This window comes from Petromyzon marinus, chromosome 84, assembly GCF_048934315.1.
Source record: "Petromyzon marinus isolate PM22_M1 ecotype Great Lakes invasive population chromosome 84, UKy_Petmar_22M1.pri1.0, whole genome shotgun sequence".
NCBI classification, from domain to species: Eukaryota; Metazoa; Chordata; class Hyperoartia; order Petromyzontiformes; family Petromyzontidae; genus Petromyzon; species Petromyzon marinus.
Window position 1 is genome coordinate 480,539 of NC_133749.1, and position 14,110 is coordinate 494,648.

General features: G+C 66.8%; 1 protein-coding gene across 1 annotated transcript in view; it reads left to right on the plus strand.

Moving 5' to 3' along the window:
• Positions 1-1,741: 1,741 nt before the first annotated feature.
• Positions 1,742-14,110, plus strand: part of LOC116938041 (5'-AMP-activated protein kinase subunit beta-1-like) — a 48,550-nt gene continuing 36,181 nt past the window's right edge. The window contains exon 1 of the mRNA XM_076057683.1: positions 1,742-1,925. The gene's annotated coding sequence lies outside the window, so the exon portion shown is untranslated. The remainder of the gene's footprint in view (positions 1,926-14,110) is intronic.

Here is a 14,110-nt window from a genome sequence, read left to right on the forward strand (position 1 = left end):
GTGGGTGGGTGGGTGAGATGGTGGTGGTGGGTGAGTAAGTGGGTGAGTTAGATGGTGGGTGAGTGAGATGGCGAGTGGGTGAGATGGTGGGTTGGTGAGATGGTGGGTGGGTGGATGAGTGGGTGGATGGGTGAGTGAGTGGGTGGATGGGTGAGTGAGTGGGTGGATGAGTGGGTGGGTGGGTGGCTGGGTGAGCGGGTGGACGGGTGAGTGGGTGGCTGGGTGAGTGGGTGGATGGGTGAGTGGGTGGATGGGTGAGTGGGTGGGCGGGTGGCTGGGTGAGTGGGTGGATGGGTGAGTGGGTTGGTAGGTGAGTGGGTGGGTGGTTGGATGGATGAGTGGGTGAGTGGATGGGTGAGTGGGTGAGTGAATGGGTGAGTGGGTGGGTGGATAGGTGAGTGGGTGGATGGGTGAGTAGGTGGATGGATGGGTGAGTGAGTGAGGTGAGTGGATGAGTGGGTGGGTGAGTGAAGTGAGTGGATGGGTGAGTGGGTGAGTGAGGTGAGTGGATGGGTGAGTGGGTGGATGAGTGGGTGGGTGGGTGGGTGAGTGAGGTGAGTGAGGTGGGTGAGTGGGTTGGTAGGTGAGTGGATGGGTGAGTGGGTGGGTGGATGGGTGAGTGGGTGGGTGAGTGAGTGAGTGGGTGGGTGAGTGAGTGAGGTGAGTGAGGTGGGTGAGTGGGTGAGTGGGTGGGTGGGTGAGTGAGGTGGGTGGATGGGTGAGTGGGTGAGTGGATGGATGAGTGGGTGGGTGAGTGGGTGAGTGGGTGAGTGAGGTGAGTGAGGTGAGTGAGGTGAGTGAGTGAGGTCATTGGATGGATGAGTGAGGTGAAGTTGATATTTTGTGTGGCGAGGGTTCAAACTCAGGTGAGTCAGAGTCGAGGGTAGAGAGGCCCCCTGGGACTCCCCCTCCCCCCGCATCCTTCACTAATCAACACCACGTGACTCTCCCCCTATCACTAATCAACACCACGTGCTCTCCCCCGTCACTAATCAACACCACGTGACTCTCCCCCGTCACTAATCAACACCACGTGACTCTCCCCCCCGTCACTAATCAACACCACGTGACTCTCCCCCTGTACACTAATCAACACCACGTGACTCTCCCCCTGTCACTAATCAACACCACGTGACTCTCCCCCCCCCCCCCGTCACTAATCAACACCACGTGACTCTCACCCCGTCACTAATCAACACCACGTGACTCTCACCCTGTCACTAATAAACACCACGTGACTCTCCCCCTGTCACTAATCAACACCACGTGACTCTCCCCCCGTCACTAATCAACACCACGTGACTCTCCCCCTATCACTAATCAACACCACGTGACTCTCCCCCTTCACTAATCAACACCACGTGACTCTCCCCCGTCACTAATCAACACCACGTGACTCTCCCCCGTCACTAATCAACACCACGTGACTCTCCCCATGTCACTATTCAACACCACGTGACCCTCTCCCCCCGTCACTAATCAACACCACGTGACTCTCCCCCCGTCACTAATCAACACCACGTGACTCTCCCCCTATCACTAATCAACACCACGTGACTCTCCCCCTATCACTAATCAACACCACGTGACTCTCCCCCGTCACTAATCAACACCACGTGACTCTCCACCCCAATTCCTATCCCCCCCCGCCTCCTCCAACTTTCATCAACACCACGTGACTTGGACGCCCCGCCCCTCGCGCTATAAAAGCCCCACCCCCCCCCCACGGTGTGCGAGTCACGTGACCTCAACACGCGCGCGCGTTGCACTGTGGGAGCGAGCGAGCGAGAGAGCGAGCGAGGCGCCCCTCAGCAACTGAACGGAGGCTCTCGCCCGGCCGCCTTTGTCTCTCCACCTCGTCTACAGTCGACGCCGCCGCCGTTGTTGTTGTCGTTGTTGTTGTTGCTGTTGCTGCTGCTGCCTTGGTGAGTTTCGCGGCGTGAGAGGAGAGCGGTGAGGGGTGGTGCTGGTGGTGGTGGTGGTGGGGTTTGCGGCCTAGTGCGGATAGGCCTAGAGGTGGAAGGTCATCGCGGGAGTGGGTGGGTGAGGGGGTGAGAGGGTGGGTGGGTGAGTGGGTGGGTGGCTGAGTGGGTGGGTGGCTGAGTGGGTGGGTGAGTGGGTGGGTGAGGGGGTGGGTGGCTGAGTGGGTGGCTGAGTGGGTGGCTGAGTGGGTGGCTGAGTGGGTGGCTGAGTGGGTGGGTGAGGGGGTGGGTGGCTGAGGGGGTGGGTGGCTGAGTGGGTGGGTGGCTGAGTGGGTGGCTGAGTGGGTGGGTGAGGGGGTGGGTGGCTGAGTGGGTGGGTGAGGGGGTGGGTGGCTGAGGGGGTGGGTGAGGGGGTGGGTGGCTGAGTGGGTGGCTGAGTGGGTGGGTGGCTGAGTGGGTGGCTGAGTGGGTGGCTGAGTGGGTGGGTGGTTGAGGGGGTGGCTGAGGGGGTGGCTGAGGGGGTGGGTGGCTGAGTGGGTGGCTGAGTGGGTGGCTGAGTGGGTGGCTGGCTGAGTGGGTGGCTGAGTGGGTGGCTGAGTGGGTGGCTGAGTGGGTGGCTGAGTGGGTGGGTGGTTGAGGGGGTGGCTGAGGGGGTGGCTGAGGGGGTGGGTGGCTGAGTGGGTGGCTGAGGGGGTGGGTGGGTGAGGGGGTGGGTGGGCTGAGTGGGTGGCTGAGGGGGTGGGTGGCTGAGTGGGTGGCTGAGGGGGTGGGTGGCTGAGGGGGTGGGTGGCTGAGGGGGTGGGTGGCTGAGGGGGTGGCTGAGGGGGTGGGTGGCTGAGGGGGTGGGTGGCTGAGGGGGTGGGTGGCTGAGTGCGTGGGTGAGGGGGTGGCTGAGTGGGTGGGTGAGGGGGTGGGTGGGTGAGGGGGTGGGTGGGTGAGGGGGTGGGTGGGTGAGGGGGTGGGTGGCTGAGTGGGTGGGTGAGGGGGTGGGTGAGGGGGTGGGTGGCTGAGTGGGTGGCTGAGTGGGTGGGTGAGGGGGGTGGGTGGCTGAGTGGGTGGCTGAGTGGGTGGCTGAGTGGGTGGCTGAGTGGGTGGCTGAGTGGGTGGCTGAGTGGGTGGCTGAGTGGGTGGGTGAGGGGGTGGGTGGCTGAGTGGGTGGCTGAGTGGGTGGGTGAGGGGGTGGGTGGCTGAGTGGGTGGGTGAGGGGGTGGGTGGCTGAGTGGGTGGGTGAGGGGGTGGGTGGCTGAGTGGGTGGCTGAGTGGGTGGCTGAGTGGGTGGGTGAGGGGGTGGGTGGCTGAGTGGGTGGCTGAGTGGGTGGCTGAGTGGGTGGGTGAGGGGGTGGGTGGCTGAGTGGGTGGCTGAGTGGGTGGCTGAGGGGGTGGGTGGCTGAGTGGGTGGCTGAGTGGGTGGCTGAGTGGGTGGCTGAGGGGGTGGGTGGCTGAGGGGGTGGGTGGCTGAGGGGGTGGGTGGCTGAGTGGGTGGCTGAGGGGGTGGGTGGCTGAGTGGGTGGGTGAGGGGGTGGGTGGGTGAGGGGGTGGGTGGGTGAGGGGGTGGGTGGGGGGGTGGGTGGCTGAGTGGGTGGGTGAGGGGGTGGGTGGGGGGGTGGGTGGCTGAGGGGGTGGGTGAGGGGGTGGGTGGCTGAGTGGGTGGGTGAGGGGGTGGGTGGGTGGCTGAGTGGGTGGGTGAGGGGGTGGGTGGGTGGCTGAGTGGGTGGGTGAGGGGGTGGGTGGCTGAGTGGGTGGCTGAGTGGGTGGCTGAGTGGGTGGATGAGGGGGTGGGTGGCTGAGTGGGTGGGTGGCTGAGTTGGTGGGTGAGGGGGTGGGTGGGTGAGGGGGTGGGTGGGTGAGGGGGTGGGTGGGTGAGGGGGTGGGTGAGGGGGTGGGTGGGTGAGGGGGTGGGTGGCTGAGTGGGTGGGTGAGGGGGTGGGTGGCTGAGGAGGTGAGGGGGTGGGTGGCTGAGTGGGTGGATGAGGGGGTGGGTGCTGAGTGGGTGGCTGAGTGGGTGGCTGAGTGGGTGGCTGAGTGGGTGGGTGAGGGGGGTGGGTGGCTGAGTGGGTGGCTGAGTGGGTGGCTGAGTGGGTGGGTGAGGGGGTGGGTGGCTGAGTGGGTGGGTGAGTGGGTGGGTGAGGGTGTGGGTGGCTGAGTGGGTGGGTGAGGGGGTGGGTGGCTGAGTGGGTGGCTGAGTGGGTGGGTGAGGGGGTGGGTGGCTGAGTGGGTGGCTGAGTGGGTGGCTGAGTGGGTGGGTGAGTGGGTGGGTGAGGGGGGTGGGTGGCTGAGTGGGTGGCTGAGTGGGTGGCTGAGTGGGTGGCTGAGTGGGTGGGTGAGGGGGTGGGTGGCTGAGTGGGTGGGTGGCTGAGTGGGTGGCTGAGTGGGTGGCTGAGTGGGTGGGTGAGGGGGTGGGTGGCTGAGTGGGTGGGTGAGGGGGTGGGTGGCTGAGTGGGTGGGTGAGTGGGTGGGTGGCTGAGTGGGTGGCTGAGTGGGTGGCTGGGTGGGTGGCTGAGTGGGTGGCTGAGTGGGTGGCTGAGTGGGTGGCTGAGTGGGTGGCTGAGTGGGTGGGTGGCTGAGGGGGTGGCTGAGGGGATGGCTGAGGGGGTGGGTGGCTGAGTGGGTGGCTGAGGGGGTGGGTGGGTGAGGGGGTAGGTGGCTGAGTGGGTGGCTGAGGGGGTGGGTGGCTGAGTGGGTGGCTGAGGGGGTGGGTGGCTGAGGGGGTGGGTGGCTGAGGGGGTGGGTGGCTGAGGGGGTGGCTGAGGGGGTGGGTGGCTGAGGGGGTGGGTGGGTGAGGGGGTGGGTGGCTGAGTGGGTGGGTGAGGGGGTGGGTGGGTGAGGGGGTGGGTGGGTGAGGGGGTGGGTGGGTGAGGGGGTGGGTGGGTGAGGGGGTGGGTGGGTGAGGGGGTGGGTGGGTGAGGGGGTGGGTGGCTGAGTGCGTGGGTGAGGGGGTGGCTGAGTGGGTGGGTGGCTGAGTGGGTGGGTGGCTGAGTTGGTGGGTGGGTGAGGGGGTGGGTGGGTGAGGGGGTGGGTGGGTGAGGGGGTGGGTGGGTGAGGGGGTGGGTGGGTGAGGGGGTGGGTGGGTGAGGGGGTGGGTGGGTGAGGGGGTGGGTGGCTGAGTGGGTGGGTGAGGGGGTGGGTGGGTGAGGGGGTGGGTGGGTGAGGGGGTGGGTGGGTGAGGGGGTGGGTGGGTGAGGGGGTGGGTGGCTGAGTGGGTGGCTGAGTGGGTGGCTGAGTGGGTGGCTGAGTGGGTGGCTGAGTGGGTGGCTGAGTGGGTGGGTGGCTGAGTGGGTGGGTGGCTGAGTGGGTGGGTGGCTGAGTGGGTGGCTGAGTGGGTGGGTGAGGGGGTGGGTGAGGGGGTGGGTGGCTGAGTGGGTGGGTGGGTGAGGGGGTGGGTGAGGGGGTGGGTGGCTGAGTGGGTGGCTGAGTGGGTGGCTGAGTGGGTGGCTGAGTGGGTGGCTGAGTGGGTGGCTGAGTGGGTGGGTGAGGGGGTGGGTGAGGGGGTGGGTGGCTGAGTGGGTGGCTGAGTGGGTGGCTGAGTGGGTGGCTGAGTGGGTGGCTGAGTGGGTGGCTGAGTGGGTGGCTGAGTGGGTGGCTGAGTGGGTGGCTGAGTGGGTGGCTGAGTGGGTGGCTGAGTGGGTGGCTGAGTGGGTGGCTGAGTGGGTGGCTGAGTGGGTGGCTGAGTGGGTGGCTGAGGGGGTGGGTGGCTGAGGGGGTGGGTGGCTGAGGGGGTGGGTGGCTGAGGGGGTGGGTGGCTGAGGGGGTGGGTGGCTGAGGGGGTGGGTGGCTGAGGGGGTGGGTGGCTGAGGGGGTGGGTGGCTGAGGGGGTGGGTGGCTGAGGGGGTGGGTGGCTGAGTGGGTGGGTGGCTGAGTGGGTGGGTGAGGGGGTGGGTGGGTGAGGGGGTGGGTGGGGGGGTGGGTGGCTGAGTGGGTGGGTGAGGGGGTGGGTGGGGGGGTGGGTGGCTGAGGGGGTGGGTGAGGGGGTGGGTGGCTGAGTGGGTGGGTGAGGGGGTGGGTGGGTGGCTGAGTGGGTGGGTGAGGGGGTGGGTGGGTGGCTGAGTGGGTGGGTGAGGGGGTGGGTGGGTGGCTGAGTGGGTGGGTGAGGGGGTGGGTGGCTGAGGAGGTGAGGGGGGTGGGTGGCTGAGTGGGTGGCTGAGTGGGTGGATGAGGGGGTGGGTGGCTGAGTGGGTGGGTGGCTGAGTTGGTGGGTGGGTGGCTGAGTTGGTGGGTGAGGGGGTGGGTGGGTGAGGGGGTGGGTGGGTGAGGGGGTGGGTGGGTGAGGGGGTGGGTGGGTGAGGGGGTGGGTGGGTGAGGGGGTGGGTGGCTGAGGGGGTGGGTGAGGGGGTGGGTGGCTGAGGAGGTGAGGGGGTGGGTGGCTGAGTGGGTGGATGAGGGGGTGGGTGGCTGAGTGGGTGGCTGAGTGGGTGGCTGAGTGGGTGGCTGAGTGGGTGGGTGAGGGGGTGGGTGGCTGAGTGGGTGGGTGAGGGGGTGGGTGGCTGAGTGGGTGGGTGAGGGGGGTGGGTGGCTGAGTGGGTGGCTGAGTGGGTGGCTGAGTGGGTGGGTGAGGGGGTGGGTGGCTGAGTGGGTGGGTGAGTGGGTGGGTGAGGGTGTGGGTGGCTGAGTGGGTGGGTGAGGGGGTGGGTGGCTGAGTGGGTGGCTGAGTGGGTGGCTGAGTGGGTGGGTGAGGGGGTGGGTGGCTGAGTGGGTGGCTGAGTGGGTGGCTGAGTGGGTGGCTGAGTGGGTGGCTGAGTGGGTGGCTGAGTGGGTGGCTGAGTGGGTGGCTGAGTGGGTGGCTGAGTGGGTGGCTGAGTGGGTGGCTGAGTGGGTGGCTGAGTGGTTGGCTGAGTGGGTGGCTGAGTGGGTGGCTGGCTGAGGGGGGGCTGAGGGGGTGGGTGGCTGAGTGGGTGGCTGAGGGGGTGGGTGGCTGAGGGGGTGGGTGGGTGGGTGAGGGGGTGGGTGGCTGAGTGGGTGGCTGAGTGGGTGGCTGAGTGGGTGGCTGAGTGGGTGGGTGGCTGAGTGGGTGGGTGAGGGGGTGGGTGAGGGGGTGGGTGGGTGAGGGGGTGAGGGGGTGGGTGGCTGAGTGGGTGGGTGAGGGGGTGGGTGGCTGAGTGGGTGGGTGGGGGGGTGGGTGGGTGGCTGAGTGGGTGGGTGAGGGGGTGGGTGGCTGAGTGGGTGGGTGAGGGGGTGGGTGGGTGGCTGAGTGGGTGGGTGAGGGGGTGGGTGGGTGGCTGAGTGGGTGGGTGAGGGGGTGGGTGGCTGAGTGGGTGGGTGAGGGGGTGGGTGGCTGAGTGGGTGGGTGGCTGAGTTGGTGGGTGGGTGGCTGAGTTGGTGGGTGGGTGGCTGAGTTGGTGGGTGAGGGGGTGGGTGGGTGAGGGGGTGGGTGGGTGAGGGGGTGGGTGAGGGGGTGGGTGAGGGGGTGGGTGGGTGAGGGGGTGGGTGGGTGAGGGGGTGGGTGGGTGAGGGGGTGGGTGGGTGAGGGGGTGGGTGGGTGAGGGGGTGGGTGAGGGGGTGGGTGGCTGAGTGGGTGGGTGAGGGGGTGGGTGGCTGAGTGGGTGGGTGGCTGAGTGGGTGGGTGAGGGGGTGGGTGGCTGAGGAGGTGAGGGGGTGGGTGGCTGAGTGGGTGGATGAGGGGGTGGCTGAGTGGGTGGGTGAGGGGGTGGGTGGCTGAGTGGGTGGGTGAGGGGGGTGTGGCTGAGTGGGTGGGTGAGGTGGGTGGCTGAGTGGGTGGGTGAGGGGGGTGGGTGGCTGAGTGGGTGGCTGAGTGGGTGGCTGAGTGGGTGGCTGAGTGGGTGGCTGAGTGGGTGGCTGAGTGGGTGGGTGAGGGGGTGGGTGGCTGAGTGGGTGGGTGAGGGGGTGGGTGGCTGAGTGGGTGGGTGAGGGGGTGGGTGGCTGAGTGGGTGGGTGAGGGGGTGGGTGGCTTAGTGGGTGGGTGAGGGGGTGGGTGGCTTAGTGGGTGGCTGAGTGGGTGGCTGAGTGGGTGGCTGAGTGGGTGGCTGAGTGGGTGGCTGAGTGGGTGGCTGAGTGGGTGGCTGAGTGGGTGGGTGAGGGGGTGGGTGGCTGAGTGGGTGGCTGAGTGGGTGGCTGAGTGGGTGGCTGAGTGGGTGGGTGGCTGAGTGGGTGGCTGAGTGGGTGGGTGAGGGGGTGGGTGGCTGAGTGGGTGGCTGAGTGGGTGGGTGGCTGAGTGGGTGGGTGGCTGAGTGGGTGGGTGGCTGAGTGGGTGGCTGAGGGGGTGGGTGGCTGAGTGGGTGGCTGGCTGAGTGGGTGGGTGAGGGTGTGGGTGGCTGAGGGGGTGGGTGGCTGAGGGGGTGGGTGGCTGGGTGGGTGGGTGAGGGGGTGGGTGGCTGAGGGGGTGGGTGGCTGAGTGGGTGGCTGAGGGGGTGGGTGGCTGAGTGGGTGGATGAGGGGATGGGTGGCTGAGTGGGTGGTTGAGTGGGTGGGTGAGGGGGTGGGTGGCTGAGTGGGTGGGTGAGGGGGGTGGGTGGCTGAGTGGGTGGCTGAGTGGGTGGCTGAGTGGGTGGGTGAGGGGGTGGGTGGCTGAGTGGGTGGGTGAGGGGGTGGGTGGCTGAGTGGGTGGCTGAGTGGGTGGCTGAGTGGGTGGCTGAGTGGGTGGCTGAGTGGGTGGCTGAGTGGGTGGCTGAGTGGGTGGCTGAGTGGGTGGGTGGCTGAGTGGGTGGCTGAGTGGGTGGCTGAGTGGGTGGGTGAGGGGGTGGGTGGCTGAGTGGGTGGGTGAGGGGGTGGGTGGCTGAGTGGGTGGCTGAGTGGGTGGCTGAGTGGGTGGCTGGCTGAGTGGGTGGCTGGCTGAGTGGGTGGGTGGCTGAGTGGGTGGCTGAGGGGGTGGGTGGCTGAGTGGGTGGCTGAGGGGGTGGTGGCTGAGTGGGTGGGTGAGGGGGTGGGTGGGTGGCTGAGTGGGTGGGTGAGGGGGTGGGTGGGTGGCTGAGTGGGTGGGTGAGGGGGTGGGTGGCTGAGTGGGTGGGTGAGGGGGTGGGTGAGGGGTGGGTGGCTGAGTGGGTGGCTGAGTTGGTGGGTGGGTGGCTGAGTGGGTGGGTGAGGGGGTGGGTGGCTGAGTGGGTGGGTGAGGGGGTGGGTGGCTGAGTGGGTGGCTGAGTTGGTGGGTGGGTGGCTGAGTGGGTGGGTGAGGGGGTGGGTGAGGGGGTGGGTGGCTGAGTGGGTGGATGAGGGGGTGGGTGGATGAGGGGGTGGGTAGCTGAGTGGGTGGGTGGCTGGCTGAGTGGGTGGCTGAGTGGGTGGGTGAGGGGGTGGGTGGCTGAGTGGGTGGGTGAGGGGGTGGGTGGCTGAGTGGGTGGGTGAGGGGGTGGGTGGCTGAGTGGGTGGGTGAGGGGGTGGGTGGCTGAGTGGGTGGGTGAGGGGGTGGGTGGGTGAGTGGGTGGGTGAGTGGGTGGGTGAGTGGGTGGGTGAGTGGGTGGGTGGGTGAGGGGGTGGGTGAGGGGTGGGTGGCTGAGGGGGTGGGTGAGGGGGTGGGTGGCTGAATGGGTGGCTGAGTGGGTGGCTGAGTGGGTGGCTGAGTGGGTGGCTGAGTGGGTGGCTGAGTGGGTGCTGAGTGGGTGGCTGAGTGGGTGGCTGAGTGGGTGGCTGAGTGGGTGGCTGAGTGGGTGGCTGAGTGGGTGGCTGAGTGGGTGGCTGAGTGGGTGGCTGAGTGGGTGGCTGAGTGGGTGGCTGAGTGGGTGGCTGAGTGGGTGGCTGAGTGGGTGGCTGAGTGGGTGGCTGAGTGGGTGGCTGAGTGGGTGGCTGAGTGGGTGGCTGAGTGGGTGGCTGAGTGGGTGGCTGAGTGGGTGGCTAGGTGAGGGGGTGGGTGGCTGAGTGGCTGAGGGGGTGAGGGGGTGGGTGGCTGAGTGGGTGGGTGAGGGGGTGGCTGAGGGGGTGGTGGTGGGTGAGGGGGTGGGTGGCTGAGTGGGTGGGTGAGGGGGTGGGTGGCTGAGTGGGTGGGTGAGGGGGGTGGGTGGCTGAGTGGGTGGGTGAGGGGGTGGGTGGCTGAGTGGGTGGGTGAGGGGGTGGGTGGCTGAGTGGGTGGGTGAGGGGGTGGGTGGCTGAGTGGGTGGGTGAGGGGGTGGGTGGCTGAGTGGGTGGGTGGCTGAGTGGGTGGGTGAGGGGGTGAGGGGGTGGGTGGCTGAGTGGGTGGGTGAGGGGGTGGGTGGCTGGGTGAGTGAGGGGGTGAGGGGGTGGGTGGGTGGGTGACGGGGTGGGTAGCTGAGTGGGTGAGTAGCTGAGTGGGTGAGGGGGTGAGTAGTTGAGTGGCTGGGTAGGTGAGGTGGGTGAGGGGGTGAGTAGCTGAGTGGGTGAGGGGGTGAGTAGCTGAGTGGATGAGTAGCTGAGTGGATGAGTGGCTGAGTGGGTGAGTGGGTGAGTAGCTGAGTGGGTGAGTAGCTGAGTGGGTGAGTAGCTGAGTGGGTGAGTAGCTGAGTGGGTGAGTAGCTGAGTGGGTGAGTAGCTGAGTAGCTGGGTGGGTGAGTAGCTCGGTGGGTGGGTGAGTAGCTCGGTGGGTGGGTGAGTAGCTGGGTGGGTGGGTGAGTAGCTGGGTGGGTGGGTGAGTAGCTGGGTGGGTGAGTGAGTAGCTGGGTGGGTGAGTGAGTAGCTGGGTGGGTGAGTGAGTAGCTGGGTGGGTGAGTGAGTAGCTGGGTGGGTGAGTGAGTAGCTGCGTGGTTGAGTGAGTGGCTGGGTGGGTGAGTGAGTGGCTGGGTGGGTGAGTGAGTGGCTGGGTGGGTGAGTGAGTGGCTGGGTGGGTGAGTGAGTGGCTGGGTGGGTGAGTGAGTAGCTGGGTGGGTGAGTGAGTAGCTGGGTGGGTGAGTGAGTAGCTGGGTGGGTGAGTGAGTAGCTGGGTGGGTGAGTGAGTAGCTGGGTGGGTGAGTGAGTAGCTGGGTGGGTGAGTGAGTAGCTGGGTGGGTGAGTGAGTAGCTGGGTGGGTGAGTGAGTAGCTGGGTGGGTGAGTGAGTAGCTGGGTGGGTGGGTGAGTAGCTGGGTGGGTGGGTGAGTAGCTGGGTGGGTGAGTCGCTGGGTGGGTGAGTAGCTGGGTGGGTGAGTGAGTAGCTGGGTGCGTGGGTGAGTAGCTGGGTGCGTGGGTGAGTGGCTGGGTGGGTGAGTGAGTGGCTGGGTGGGTGGGTGAGTAGCTGGTGAGTGAGTAGCTGGGTGGGTGGGTGAGTAGCTGGGTGGGTGGGGTGAGTAGCTGGGTGGGTGAGTGAGTAGCTGGGTGGGTGAGTGAGTAGCTGGGTGGGTGAGTGAGTAGCTGGGTGGGTGAGTGAGTAGCTGGGTGGGTGAGTGAGTAGCTGGGTGGGTGAGTGAGTAGCTGGGTGGGTGAGTGAGTAGCTGGGTGGGTGAGTGAGTAGCTGGGTGGGTGAGTGAGTGGCTGCGTGGTTGAGTGGGTGGGTGGGTGAGTGAGTGGCTGGGTGGGTGAGTGAGTGGCTGGGTGGGTGAGTGAGTGGCTGGGTGGGTGAGTGAGTGGCTGGGTGAGTGAGTGAGTGGCTGCGTGGTTGAGTGAGTGGCTGGGTGGGTGAGTGAGTAGCTGGGTGGGTGAGTGAGTGGCTGCGTGGTTGAGTGAGTGGCTGGGTGGGTGAGTGAGTGGCTGGGTGGGTGGGTGAGTGGCTGGGTGGGTGGGTGAGTGGCTGGGTGGGTGAGTGAGTGGCTGGGTGGGTGAGTGAGTGGCTGGGTGGGTGAGTGAGTGGCTGGGTGGGTGAGTGAGTGGCTGGGTGGGTGAGTGAGTGGCTGGGTGGGTGAGTGAGTGGCTGGGTGGGTGAGTGAGTGGCTGGGTGGGTGAGTGAGTGGCTGGGTGAGTGAGTAGCTGGGTGGGTGAGTGAGTAGCTGGGTGGGTGGCTGGGTGAGTGAGGGGGTGGGTGGCTGAGGGGGTGGGTAGCTGAGTGGGTGAGTAGCCGAGTGGGTGGGCGGGTGAGGGGGTGAGTAGCTGAGTGGGTGATGAGGTGAGTGGCTGAGTGGGTGAGTGGCTGGGTGGGTGAGTAGCTGAGTGGGTGAGTATCTGACTGGGTGAGTATCTGAGTGGGTGAGTAGCTGAGTGGGTGAGTAGCTGAGTGGGTGAGTAGCTGAGTGGGTGAGTAGCTGAGTGGGTGAGTAGCTTGGTGGGTGGGTCAGTGGGTGAGGGGGTGAGTAGCTGGGTGGGTGGGTGAGTAGCTGGGTGGGTGGGTGAGTAGCTGGGTGGGTGGGTGAGTAGCTGGGTGGGTGGGTGAGTAGCTGGGTGGGTGGGTGAGTAGCTGGGTGGGTGGGTGAGTAGCTCGCTGGGTGGGTGAGTAGCTGGGTGGGTGGGTGAGTAGTTGAGTGGGTGGGTGAGTAGTTGAGTCGGTGGGTGAGTAGCTGGGTGGGTGGGTGAGTAGCTGGGTGGGTGGGTGAGTAGCTGGGTGGGTGGGTGAGTAGCTGGGTGGGTGAGTGAGTGAGTGAGTGGGTGAGTGAGTAGCTGGGTGGGTGGGTGAGTAGCTCGCTGGGTGGGTGAGTGAGTAGCTGGGTGGGTGAGTGAGTAGCTGGGTGGGTGAGTGAGTAGCTGGGTGGGTGAGTGAGTAGCTGGGTGGGTGTGTGAGTAGCTGGGTGGGTGTGTGAGTAGCTGGGTGGGTGAGTGAGTAGCTGGGTGGGTGAGTGAGTAGCTGGGTGGGTGAGTGAGTAGCTGGGTGGGTGAGTGAGTAGCTGGGTGGGTGAGTGAGTAGCTGGGTGGGTGAATGAGTAGCTGGGTGGGTGAGTGAGTAGCTGGGTTGGTGAGAGTAGCTGGGTGGGTGGGTGAGTAGCTGGGTAAGTGGGTGAGTAGCTGGGTGGGTGAGTAGGTGGGTGGGTGAGTAGCTGGGTGGGTGGGTGAGTAGCTGGGTGGGTGGGTGAGTAGCTGGGTGGGTGAGTGAGTAGCTGGGTGGGTGAGTGAGTAGCTGGGTGGGTGAGTGAGTAGCTGGGTGGGTGAGTGAGTAGCTGGGTGGGTGAGTGAGTAGCTGGGTGGGTGGGTGAGTAGCTGGGTGGGTGGGTGAGTAGCTGGGTGGGTGGTTGAGTAGCTGGGTGGGTGAGTGAGTAGCTGAGTGGGTGGGTGAGTGGCTGGGTGGGTGGGTGAGTGGCTGGGTGGGTGGGTGAGTGGCTGGGTGGGTGGGTGAGTGGCTGGGTGGGTGGGTGAGTGGCTGGGTGGGTGGGTGAGTGGCTGGGTGGGTGAGTAGCTGAGTGGGTGGGTGAGTAGCTGGGTGGGTGGGTGAGTAGCTGGGTGGGTGGGTGAGTCGCTGGGTGGGTGGGTGAGTCGCTGGGTGGGTGGGTGAGTCGCTGGGTGGGTGGGTGAGTCGCTGGGTGGGTGGGTGAGTCGCTGGGTGGGTGGGTGAGTCGCTGGGTGGGTGGGTGAGTCGCTGGGTGGGTGGGTGAGTCGCTGGGTGGGTGGGTGAGTAGCTGGGTGGGTGGGTGAGTAGCTGGGTGGGTGGGTGAGTAGCTGGGTGGGTGGGTGAGTAGCTGGGTGGGTGGGTGAGTAGCTGGGTGGGTGGGTGGGTGAGTAGCTGGGTGGGTGGGTGGGTGAGTAGCTGGGTGGGTGGGTGGGTGAGTAGCTGGGTGGGTGGGTGAGTAGCTGGGTGGGTGGGTGAGTAGCTGGGTGGGTGGGTGGGTGAGTAGCTGGGTGGGTGGTGGGTGAGTAGCTGGGTGGGTGGGTGGGTGAGTAGCTGGGTGGGTGGGTGGGTAGGTGGGTGAGTGGCTGAGTGGGTGGGTGAGTGGCTGGGTTGGTGGGTGAGTGGCTGGGTGGGTGGGTGAGTGGCTGGGTGGGTGAGTAGCTTGGTGGGTGGGTGAGTAGCTTGGTGGGTGGGTGAGTAGCTGAGTCGGTGGGTGAGTAGCTGGGTGGGTGGGTGAGTAGCTGGGTGGGTGGGTGAGTAGCTGGGTGGGTGGGTGAGTCGCTGGGTGGGTGGGTGAGTCGCTGGGTGGGTGGGTGAGTCGCTGGGTGGGTGGGTGAGTCGGTGGGTGGGTGAGTAGCTGGGTGGGTGGGTGAGTAGCTGGGTGGGTGGGTGGGTGAGTAGCTGGGTGGGTGGGTGGGTGAGTAGCTGGGTGGGTGGGTGGGTGAGTAGCTGGGTGGGTGGGTGGGTGAGTAGCTGGGTGGGTGGGTGGGTGAGTAGCTGGGTGGGTGGGTGGGTGAGTAGCTGGGTGGGTGGGTGGGTGAGTAGCTGGGTGGGTGGGTGGGTGAGTAGCTGGGTGGGTGGGTGGGTGAGTAGCTGGGTGGGTGGGTGGGTGAGTAGCTGGGTGGGTGG